Source organism: Convolutriloba macropyga, chromosome 15, assembly GCF_964194025.1.
Source record: "Convolutriloba macropyga chromosome 15, txConMacr16.3, whole genome shotgun sequence".
In the NCBI taxonomy this organism is placed as follows: Eukaryota; Metazoa; Xenacoelomorpha; order Acoela; family Convolutidae; genus Convolutriloba; species Convolutriloba macropyga.
Genome location: NC_134482.1, coordinates 577,636 through 590,208, shown reverse-complemented (window position 1 = coordinate 590,208; position 12,573 = coordinate 577,636). Strand labels below are relative to the sequence as shown.

At 42.3% G+C, this 12,573-nt stretch overlaps 1 protein-coding gene across 1 annotated transcript in view; it reads right to left on the bottom strand.

Moving 5' to 3' along the window:
- The window catches only part of LOC142354060 (somatostatin receptor type 3-like), a 437,349-nt gene that overhangs the window by 35,376 nt on the left and 389,400 nt on the right, over positions 1-12,573 (bottom strand). The window lies entirely within an intron of this gene.

The window sequence follows — 12,573 nt, the reverse complement described above, 5'->3', positions numbered from 1 at the left end:
TGGATATTGAGTTCGGGTTCCAAATCTCCGTCGAACTCCCACATTGCTTCCCTGGGGAGTGCTGGATGTTTTAGTTTCTTTTTGTCTGAAACAAAGGATCGTAGTTTGTTATACGTTAACTTTGTGTGGTTTGGTTTGATTACTATATTTGATAGTTCCGTATTTGGGTTGCGACCGAAGTATGCCTCGAATGGTTTTATTTTTGTTACGGAGTTAGGGATGAGCCTAATGGATTGAAATATTTTTGTTACGATTTGGGCCAGGTCAGCGTTGGACCACAGTGGGTCTGATTGCATGATTGCGATTCGACGCTTTATTGTTTGGATTAGGCACTCTACCATTCCGGTTGCTCTATGGTCACCGGCTGGTGCGAGTATGAGTTTAATGTTTTTGTCTTTACAGTATAATTCAAATTCCCGCGCTTTGAAAGCTTGTGCTTGATCACATCTTATAGAACGTGGTATACCGTGAAAGTTACAATATTCCTCGAGGTATTTAAGCGCTGTTTCGGTATCGCAGTTTTTATATACTTTTGCGTGGAGGTAGCGTGTTAGGCCGTCAACTGTTACTAGTATGCCGTACTCGTCCTTATGTTCGCGAAATTATATGGGACCAGCGAAATCCATTTGGATTTCTTCGTTAGGTTCGTTCAGTTTTGGTAGAGTTCCTAATTGTGATCTGGTTTGGATAGCTTTTAAATTGTTACCGTTTTCAATGCAGTCTGAAAACGACTGGGCCTTGTAAGTCACGTCCCTGTGGATGCGAGGGAACCATATCAGGTCCGCAAGTCTCAACATTCCATGTTGTCCAGGATGCGTTTGGTGTATTGAAACGATAACAAGCTGTTTTAGAGATTTTGGGACCATTGGGCGATTGTCGTAAACGATACATCCCTAGGGAGTTACAGATAAGTCGCGTTCAAGAGAATAAAAATAGGGGTTAACTGTTTTCATTGTGTTCCAATCTCTGTCTCTAATTAACTTTATCAGGGGTGCGAGTTGTTTATCCTTTTGCGTGGCTTCTGCCCGGAACTCCTCCCCAAAAACTTGGCTTAAGTTTTTCCTGTACTCTGGCATCGCTTGAATCCCTAGGGGATAAATTGAAATATCGGGGTCTGATCTAAGTGGGGTTCTACCCTTGCCCTTGTTTGAAGTTCCTTCTGTTTGGGTACTGCTTGAGGTAAAAGTTTTCGAAATGTTTTGCATTTTATATTTGTTGGGTGTTCTCTTGCGTTTGATAATAGGATGGAGATTTGTTTCGGTTGTTGGATTTCGTCTAGTTGTGACGAGCACTTTTTGATATTTTGGAATAATAACGTTAACTGTTGTAAATGGGGCTGAATGCTGAATTGAGGATTTTGAAACTGGGGGATTGTATATAGAATGTAATGTATTATCGTGGGGATTATAATTTGAAGATGATGGATTTTGATTGATAGAATGATTTGAGTTAGACGATTTTTTGAAAGATTTGATAGAAGATTTATAGATTGGATTATTAGTGGGATAGGAATGTATTGAATTACTTGAATTAGAATGTGAGAGATTTGTAGCAAAAGCAGGCGACTGATTATTGTAACGAGATTGGCAAAAAGCGTTCGTTTTCTGTGCGGCGTGTGCTTTGTTACTTATGACGTCATTATGTGTTTGGTAGTTGTCTGCGCTTAATTTTTTGGTTGTATCATTTAGCAGAAAGTACTTGAAATTATTGATTGTGTATATTATAAATTGTGTGTCGTCGGTGGATGGTGGTGGGGGTTGTGATGGATTTCGGCTTAGATAATCTGCGAACCCCATATCCTTCCCTGGGAGATGTTCGATTTTAAAATTGAATGGTAGGAGTCTATCTACCCAACGCGTTAATCGACTTTGGTATGTTTTTTTGCCTCTGTTTTCTTTCAGGGCTGAGAGGAGGGCTTGGTGGTCAGTTAGCAGTTTGAATTCTTGTCCGTGTAAGTGATGTTTGAAATGTTCGACGGCCCATACGACAGCCAACAGTTCTAGTTCGTTTGTACTGTAGCGTGATTAATAATTATTTAGGAATCTGCTAGCATAAACTATTGTGTGCCATAAGTTGCCGGGTTTTTGTTCAATAATTGGCCCCCGACCTTTAATGATGGCATCGCATTTGATGCGTGTTTCTTTCGTTGTATCGAAATGTTTGTTTTCAATAATTTGTTTTATCTTTTGTTTTATGTTGGCGAATGTCTGGTAGTTTGTTTCATTCCAATTTGAGCGATTATTTTTTTTTATCTGTTTTCTTTAATAATGGTCTTAATGATTCTGTTAGCTCTGCTAGTTTTGGAATCAATTTTATTAGGTGGTGAATACTCCCCATGAATGACCGTAAGTGTTTTAGTGTTTTGGGGTGTTCGAGTTTCATTATGGCTTCGGTTTTGGTAATTAACGGGGTTGTTCCCTGGGGAGTTATTTTAAAACCTAGCCATTCTATTGTATTTTTGCCGAATTCGCATTTTTGGAGATTTTTTGCGAGGTTTTCCTTGTCCAGTTTTTCCAGGATTTGATCTAATTCGTTTTCGGAACTTTCTACGTATATTTGAACGTTGTATACGCGTTTAATTCGAATATAAATACTCAATTCTGATTGGCTATTATTTACTACGTAACATCCTCCGGCCCGGAAAAAGATGGGAAAACTGGTACAAGTTTTACAAGCGGGCGAACGAGTAAACCGGTCGACGTACGTAAGACGGCGGAGCGCGCGACGCTATCGGAGCCGTAACGGAGTTCCACAATCCGAGCGGTTGGTTAGTAACCTTTAGGGTTGGTTTCCTCAACTATCCAAACCAAGTCACTGGTCTTAAGATGTTGCTCGGAAGGCGTCTGCCACTTAGAGCGTCGGTTCAGCGTCGGTACGCACTCTCTGATCCAACAGGACCAGATCGCATTAGCGTATGACTGCGCAGGGGCGTAACATTTACGATGGTCAAACTCATTATTGCCGACAACAGAGGGAATACCGGTAGAGTATTCTCCTAAAAGAAAGTGGTTGGGCGTTAAAGCGTTCAAATCGCACGGATCGGCGCTTACGGGTGTTAAAGGACGCGAATTGAGAGCAATCTCCACAAGATAAAAGGTAGTATGCAGTACCTCATCCGTGAGGCGACGCGTGCCAAGAATAGTATACAACACGCGCTTGAAGCTGCGTACCAACCTCTCCCATATACCACCTTGATGTGGTGCGCTGGGTGGATTGAACCTCCACTTTATACCTTTGTGAGCGAGCTCAGCTGCAATGTTGACAACGTTCCACTTTTCAATACTTTCTCGGAGTTTTTTCTCCGCTCCAATAAAGTTAGTGCCATTGCCCGACCAAATCATGGCAGGTGTACTCCTACGTGACACAAACCGCTCAACTCCCATAACACAAGGATTGGTGTCCATGGATGTAACTATCTCGACATGGACAGCGCGAGTAGTGAGACAAGTGAAGAGGAAGCCCCACCTTTTCTCAGTAGTACGGCGGACAGTAACATAGAATGGCCCAAAGTAATCAACGCCAGTGTTCGTGAAGGGAGGGGACTGGTAAGCAAGTCTCTCCTTAGGTAAGTAAGACATGATTGGCTGCATAGTTACAGCTTGGAATTCTCGGCATCTCAGGCAGTGTGCTTTGACGAAACGCAAGGATGATCTTAGTTTCAGTACGGTATAATGTTCCTGCACAATTGATCTTAGGTATTCAACGCCTTGATGATAATGCTTTACGTGCGTGTGTTCAAGGAACGGTTTTACAAACGGATGACGGGCATCTAAGATGATTGGGTACTTTACGTTAAACCCAACTTCAATTAACCGCTTGATGCGGCCCGAGGAACGGATTAGCCCATTTGGACTAATAAACGGTGAATGTGGAGCAATTAGGCTACTCCGTTTAACGAATCTATTGTCAAGAAGATCTTTTCTTTCGAGTTCAAAAGACTCTCCTTGCACCTAGTACTGTAGATGACGCTCGGCTTCGTCAAGCTCAGTAGGGTCAGTAATGCTACCATCGGGGTTACGGTAGCCGGCATGTTTCGGCAAAAGCCGGAGAACGTATGCGGCAATGCGCAAGTACTTTTGATAAGAACTAAACTTATCAAATGGGAATAACGACGGAACGGGAGTTGTCTGTTTTTTAACAGATGTAGCGAGAGAAACAATGTCTTCCATAATGACTGCTTGGTTGACGCCAAGTTTGATGTTATTAATGACGTCTTTGTTCGGTACGAAAGGAAAAATTGAGTTAGTTAAGAAATGTGGACCATTGACCCAACTGCTTAGTTGCCAAACCTCAGCGGACATTCCACGCGTAACGGCGTCAGCTGGATTATCCTTAGTTGCGACGTGGTTCCATTGGTCAACGCTGGTATACTCCAAAATTTCGAAAACACGGTTTGCAACAAAGATTGGTTGCTTTTCATTAGAATTAATCCATTGGAGAACGGTCGTGCTATCTGTCCACATGAATACTTGGTTGACAGTTACGGTAAGTGCTTGTGTAATTTCTCTTTTCAGTCGAGCGGCAAGTAGAGCTGCTTGTAATTCGAGTTTTGGGACAGTCATTACTTTCATTGGCGCCACGCGCGCTTTCCCCAAAACAAACGCAAGCTCTGTTTTTTCATCGCCCGTAGGTCTTTTTACTCGGGCTCGCAAGAATGCGACCGCACTGAAAACATCCTGGGAACTGTCACCGAACTTGTGCAACTCTATATTATCAAAGGGTCCACTAAAGTAACTTCGGGGAATTTTTATGTTTTCAAGCTTTGGTAAGTCCGCAATCCAATACAAAAATCTTTGAGCCATGTCCTGTGGGAGCTCGTCATCCAATTGTTGTCCTGTGATACGCCAGATGAATTTTAAGAGCAGTCGCGCACCGACGGTAAACGGTGCGACCAGACCAATGGGTCAAAGACTTTCGAAACAAGACTTAGGACCAAGCGTTGCGTGAGGGACTTGGTGATAGCGCAGCTTGTACCCCTACTCACAACTAAAGTGTCATTAGTATGATCCCACTTTAACCCCAGCACATGCGATGAATCCTCCTGACATGAAACAATGACCTGGGCTCAGTAGATTGAGAGGAACCATCAATTCGGTCAGCCAGATTTGGTACATTGCTTACGAACTTTGTAAGCTTGAACCCACCAAGATGGAGAAGATGTACCAATTCCTTCGATCTATTGAGGGCTTTCTCTGGAGACTCCACTGAGTCAAGGTAATCGTCCATGTAGAAGTTTTCAAGGACGGCTTTTGCAGCTTCGGGGTAAAACTTGGCATTGTCTCTCGCAGTGCGTTGTAATGCATAGTTGGCGCATGTGGGCGAGTCTTTAGCCCCGAATATATGGCGCGTATATTGATACACTACAACGTTAGTTGTGGGGTCCTCCCGCCACAGAAAGCGAAGTGATGGTTGATCTGATGGTAATACGCCAACCTGTAGAAACATTCCCTCGATGTCGGCAGAGACGGCATTTGGATGTTGTCGGAAGCGAAAAAGGTCGTAAATAAGGTTTTGGAGCAGATCGAGGCCAGTGAGCAAAGATTTATTCAGTGAGGCACCATGAAATTTTGCTGCTCCATTAAGCACCCTACGCACCTTGCCCGGTTTGTTCGGGTTTAAAACCGGATGGTGGGGTAGGTACCACTCTTTATCGGACCGGCTCTCAACCTTGTGAGCGTCCGGAACCTCAATTACATACTCTTATTTAGGTCTTCCTTGATGGTACTAGTATACTTCTCTGTGAGGTCTTCATACTTGGCCAATCGTTCTTCGAGAGATTTTAGTTGCACAAGGGAGGAGAAGTAATTATTTGGGAGCTTGGTGATATCTGCCGCCCGTAGCATTCCGACATCGTATCTCAGGCCATTGTGTATGGTGGTACTCTCAAGGATTTCGTGAGCCCTTGCGTCTGCTGCAGATCGTGAGTCGACCTGCTTGTTTGCTCCGAATGATTCAATGCCGTACCATGACTTTATTTGACTTGCTAACTCATTGTCCTGTTCGATATTCACTTTAGAGCACGTTGAGGTTAAACACGAACTTTATGGTAACGGACCGCTTAAGACCCAACCTATGGGTAAGCGTACGGCAATGGGTGAACACTTCTCATCGGCAGAGAAGTATTCTAACGGGCGGATGGCATGATAGACATCTTGTCCGAGTATCATCTCAATGTCTTTATAGGAATATGTCACGGGATCAAGGACTGCTATGTGTGGGTAAGTCTCATGCAGGGCCTTTACATTAATTATAACTGAGCCGACGTTCAAACTCTCCTTAACGAAAGAGTTGATGGTAAATGGTTCGAAATCTTGATGTTCTCTTGGTTTCGCAGTAACTTCAACAACCCTAGTGTCAACTACTTCTTCGGTATTAACACCCTTGACGGTTAGTTTTAGTGCTTTACCATGCAAACCGAGTCTATCTGCGAGACTACCGGCCGCCCAAGAGTTACTGCAGGCGGTATCACACAAGACTAAAGCCTTGGTATCTAAACCGGACGAATTGACCAACTGCAATTCAGTCACCTGAAGGAGCCCCTTAACATCAGTAACAGATGACATTGTTGTGGTTTTATTAGGCTGGAGTTGACTAGAAGTTGCTTTACTTTGACCTATGTTGCCAGAAGGTTGAATGGTATTGGAATTTGTTGATTGTTTTTTGTTGGGAAAACCCTATCTGCCCCATGCAATTGTGTATTATGCGAACTATTGCACCCTTCTGCTCGGCACTTTCTTGGTTGAGGGCACTGGCGGAATGTGTGCTTGTCCCGTAAGCACGAAAAGCAAAGTTTGTTATCCGCCACCAACTTAGCTCTCTGGGTTAGAGTCTTTTCCTTGAAAACTCGACACTCCCATAGTCGGTGGTTACCTTTGCATACAATGCATCAAAATTAAGTATTTGTGGAAGCAGATGGCATTTGCTTCTTTGTTTCCCTTTGTTGCGAATTTGATGCAAACTCTTTTGAGGCTGTTTTGGTCTTGGTTACTGAAGTGATGTTCTCTTCAGGTTTGGCCTTGGTTGCGCTCTGTTTCATAAGATCATTGGCCTCAGCCTTTTTTTAAGCCAATCGTTAAAGTCAAGGAGGCTAGGCTTAACCCAGTGCTTCTTATCCGTAAAGAGCGACCATGACTCTTTCATGTTTGGTGGTAACTTCTGTACCGCTTGGTTAAGTAGGGAAGCGCTCTTCAAGTCAGCATCATATGATAGTGACTTGAAAACCCCAACGAGGCTGGATATTGCTGAAGAATAGTTTTTGATATTATCACTATTGTGCATTTTAAGAGGCGGAAAGTTGCTTAGTTTATCCAAGTGGGCACTTACGACTGCCTGTGGCCGGCCAAATTTATGTTCTAAAGTCCTTAGTGCATCCTTGTACAATAAACCACAGTAAGCAAACTCGGCGATTGCAATCTTTGCTTTACCGGTGACGAGTGTTTTAAGGTAAGTCAATTTAACGTCATCTGTGAGCGACTGCGAGTCAATCGCGCTTTTGAATTGACTATACCACTCCTGCCACTTTAATGGATCGCCATTAAACTCTGCATGTTTCCACTCTGGCAGAGGGTCGTTTTTTGCTGGTTATTGCATCAGCTAATTTCCTAATCAATGACGCATTGTCCGGTATCGGAGGGGCAGGTGCAGACACTTGCGGACCGCTCCAACTCAACGGAGTGGGCCCAACATAGGGATATGTTGGCTGAAAAACCGGAGTGGCTAGACCAGGTACAACATTACTAGTAGTCGCGATCAGGTTTTCCTGCTGTGCACCTGATGGTGATTGCATATCAATGAAAGGGGGTGAATTCTGATAAATTCGTAGTGGAACAGTACTTGATGGTGCGATATGGGTGTGTACATTTGGAGGCAGACTATTCACGGTGGTTGTGTCTTGGTTGAATATTGACGGTCTGTGCTGTGGAAAACGCCAATGACTCATATTTGGCACAAAGTTTTGGCCAAGAGGGATATTGGGCATAGTTGGGACAGGCGGAGCAACAGAACGTACAACTTTGTGTACTCGGTTATTATTATTCTGAAAAGTTTTGACGAGAGGCTGATTATCCAAAGTGGCTTGTGGGATGGGAGCAGTGAGGTTAGGTGCGAAGACTGGTTTCGGAATGGGAAAGTCATTAGGACGAGCGGGTTCGGAGCTGTGCTGTTGAGTGTTTGGATTTGGTGGGGCGCCTGGGTACAAGGGAACGCTTATTGCGGGGGCTGGATGATTTTTAGTCGGAAAATGAGGCTCGGTGCTCGGGGGACAAAATTAATTTGTTGTCGGGAGCATATACGCTGGGCCGAATTATTCTCGGGCAGACTTGATGTTTCAGGTCCCCTGGATTGCGAAATTTGATGATATGCGTGTGGAAAAAACTCGGACAAATTATTTTGGTTTTTTTGTGATTCAACGGGCTCTTGAATGGGTGGTGAAGAAGCCCCGGGGGCGTGTACAGAAGGCAGTTGATTATCTGCGGTTCCTTGGTTAATTATGCTCGGAAGCGCCATGCCTTGTTGGCCTGTTTGATTCATTTGCGCCCGTAGATTTGCCTGGTACAACGCCTTTGTGTTAGCAGCAGCGAAAAAATTTTCAGGTGGTGTATAATAGGGGTCGAGTTGCTTCAAGGTCTCTTTGCTTAAAATATAATTGCCTCGACAATTTTTTTGGAATCGAATGCCTTGAAATGTCAGTGTCGTGATCTTCCACCGCTTCGCCGTTATTATGGCTAGGGCATTCTGGAGGGTCTTTCGTAATCTCTGATTCACCAGTTTTCTCGTTATTAAAACTTAAAGCAAGTGAGGTGTTGATCTAATCCTGGACAGCCTTTTCACTTCTCATTGAGCTCCTAGCACTTGCAGTTGTTTCAGAGTGGCTACCATTGGAAACAGCGTCCAGCAATTCAAATTCTTGCAGCGTTGCCTCAGCCAACCTTTTCCTATTGTTTTCCTCCAGTTCATCCAATTCCTTTTGTTTTTTCTGTTAAGCAAGGCGAATGGCTGCCTCATTCTTTTTTTCAATTTCTTCGCGCTTCGTTTTAGCAATTACGTAATCATATTTACGCTGACTAGATGTTTTGGACGAGGTCATTAATGATGGAAGTCTAGAACGAATGGAAGCCCTTGGTTCCTAGAACTCACTCACTTTATCATCAGCCGAGTTGATGTAGTTTCGTGCTGAAGTGGGGATCTTGTCGTTCTTGGTTGTCATTGCCTCTAAGTAAGACTCTAATGAAGGTACAAGTGCACTTGGATCCTCCGTTTTTCCAGCAAATGCAATCAGGTCCTCATTTTTGTCTACAACGGTCATAAATGCTTCGTTGCACTTTGTTACTAGGCGTTCAACTTTCACTCGCCTACTTTGACTATTTATACAATGAAGGATATCTTCATGTATAGCATGCAATTCAGCCTCACGCTTTGACCTGGCAGCGTACAACTTTTTGACTTTTTGATCAAGACTATTAGACATCACGATGTTATTATTTCCAAAGATCAGCAAACCTACCACTGCAGACGGTTATCTATTATATGCACACTCTAAACAAACCTAATACAAGCAAAACAAACCCAATGCAAAAGACACCAAACACAGCACACTGTAGACAGTCTGTAAAACAAACCGCCCAAAGAGCAAAGAAGGTCGTCGAGCACACTGTGCCCGACAAAAACAGAAGTGGAGCGCTGAAAGCTATGCGCTCAACGCGGAGGGAGGCAAAGGACACACGGGAAGTCGAGCGAGCAACGCGCGACGCGACGGAAACGGGACAGACGAAAAGTCGAGCGAGCAGTGCGCGACGGAACGGAAACGGGACGTGCGGGAAAGCGGGTGAAAAACGCGCAACGCAACGAAACGGGACGGTGGGAAAGAACGGGCGGGAAATGAGGATGGAAAGAACTATGTTAGCAGACCATAGCAAAAACACAAGCAAACAACCTAACCGTAACTCTAGAACAAACTTAAGTCACACCCTAGGAAGAAGGAGAGAAGCTACTGCAAGACAATCTAACATAGATCATAATGGGTTTTTAACAACAAATTTAACGACAAACTAATTTACGGCAATGCAGTAGTACACTAAAAGGATGTAAAGGTCAAGAAATTTACTAGCCACAACTCCAGAATAAACTTAAGTCACATCCTAGCAAAACCCAAACCAAAAAAAAGAATCATCATACTAGCGATATTAAACAAATTTTACCAAAATTGAATAAACTAGAATAGTGTATTTGTAGACTACGACAGTTGGAAAAGTCAAGAAACACTCCAGCCGCAACTCGAGAATAAACTTAAGTCACACCCTAGAAGGTAACAAGACTAAACCAACTAGCAATCATACAGTTACACACAAACATACAACAGCAAATTCAATATACTACAACAGGAAGGCTACTAAATTAGTAAAATTGAAAAGTCAAAGGACAATCCAGCCGTAACTCGAGAATAAACTTAAGTCACATCCTAGAAAGCTATAAGACCTAAAGAACAAACCAGCATACTAGCAAACTCAACATACTACAGCGAAAACAACAACATACTTCATCACATATGATATACTACATCGATATCCGGAAAAAAAGCGGAAGCAAAGGAAAAGCGGAGTGTTGGGAGAGCGACGTTATTGAAAAAACGGAACACGGAGAATTGAAATGTTAAGGGACGAAAAGGACGCGGACGAAACGTTACATAAGTGAGCGAAGAGGCAAAATTATAGTGATTCGATCATTTTTTTCGGTAGGCCGTAGGTTGTGAAAAATCTCACAACTTTTTGTGTTTGAGTTTCACTCAATTAACGAATCTTCTTGTTGAGAAAATGATTTTGACAATTTTGTCAAAATTTATATGTATTTGTCCAATTTTTTTCAAATTTTTGTCAATTTTTTGCAAATTCTTGATTACGGAACGGTAATCCAGCAAACTGGATGGTTTTAAGCTTGAAAATACGGTTTATCAATATTCGGTATTGATTTTCAAAAGTTTTCAGAATTGATTCGAAATTGACCAAAAATTTTCAAGATTAAACACTTTAGACTTATTTTCTCTCAATTTTGTCTATATAAGAGGTTATTTTTGGATATACTAACCGACTATATCATTTTTTCGAATTTTTTGGAGATCTACCGAAAATTTTCAAAATCGATGGTTTTTCGTCTCAAAAATTGTTTTTTCGTGGGCCCCCTATGAATGTTTTCTGCAAAGATTTAGTTCAATTTTAATACACCATGCAATATCCAAAAAAATAGTTCACGGGTTGGGTTTCTTGCCGTCTAAAGTAATCTTAAAACACTTCATTGGAAAAATACATCTTTAACAACTTTGTTTTGTCTTACAGATTTTGCGTGTTTCTGCAGTGTCAATTTTTTGGTGGAAATCTGTCTCTTAATGACCCTTCTCCCTCAGTTTGCGGAAGTGGAAATGTTGAGGTAGTGATGGTGTTCTGACTTTGTATTGCACTTGTTTGCCCACGATTTGCGGGTTAGAGTGACGGTCAGGTGAGAGGAGTCCCAATGAGATCCAGAGGTCCCCATTTCACCCTCAGATGAGGACTGTTGGGCTCCGTTGGCACTGGTGGTCTCGTCTTGAAGTCGATGCGGTTTGGGAACAAGTGGACTGGCAGCTGGCAGTGGTTTCCCGGCTCGTCGATTCCCAGATCTGTCAGATTACCTCGCTGTTCCACATAGGTGCCTCCTTCTCAAGAGGCCAGTTCTTTGGCCCGCTCCTTTGGAGTAGTCGGAATCACGGTTTCGGTGTAGTTTGGTATACGTAAACGTGCTCGCGGCACCAATATTAACTCTGATAAAGAACAATCAGCAGTTCGAGGATTCAATTCAACGTGTAAAGATATCAGATTATATTCAGTATGACGACATGTAAGCAACGTTTAAGTATCAACGATCAATACAACAAGTGAAACTTAGACGGCAAGATTTTTTGTTGTTCATTTAACAGGTTTTTTTTGTGTGATGTCATTGACGTCAAATCAGTTCGTATTCAATCGGCAATTGTCTAGAAAACCTAAAAATATTAAGCCGAAAACCAGCTTAATCGATACGTATAGTGGTTATATTAACTTAAAATTAGGTTAAATGAACTTTTTCGGAACTTTCTACGTATATTTGAACGTTTTATACGCATATAAATTCGAATATAAATACTCAATTCTGATTCGCTAATATTTACTACGTAACACTCCCCTGTCATGTAAATTGTTCATACGAAGCAAAACCACCACGGTAACTCGGACTGCCTCAATAATTTTTTTTACCGTTTTTCCCGAAGTTGAAAAAATGGTGAATAGACAAAGCAGTCCAGGACAAAATAGTTCCAGGAAAGCCGACAAAACAATCCCTGACAAAATAGTCCGAACTATATATAGAGTTAAGCTCATAATTAAGCACCAATTAACCTCTTAAGTTATTCGCATGATTGTTTTTCTTTGAACAAAATTTAAGCTGATTATAACATAGTTTTTGCCAAATTATGTATTATGGAACTAGTTTTTGGTTTTATCCTAATTCATATAAATCCTTAAAACAGCGTATTCAGAAGCTTAACTCATAGATTATGTTTTTTAATTG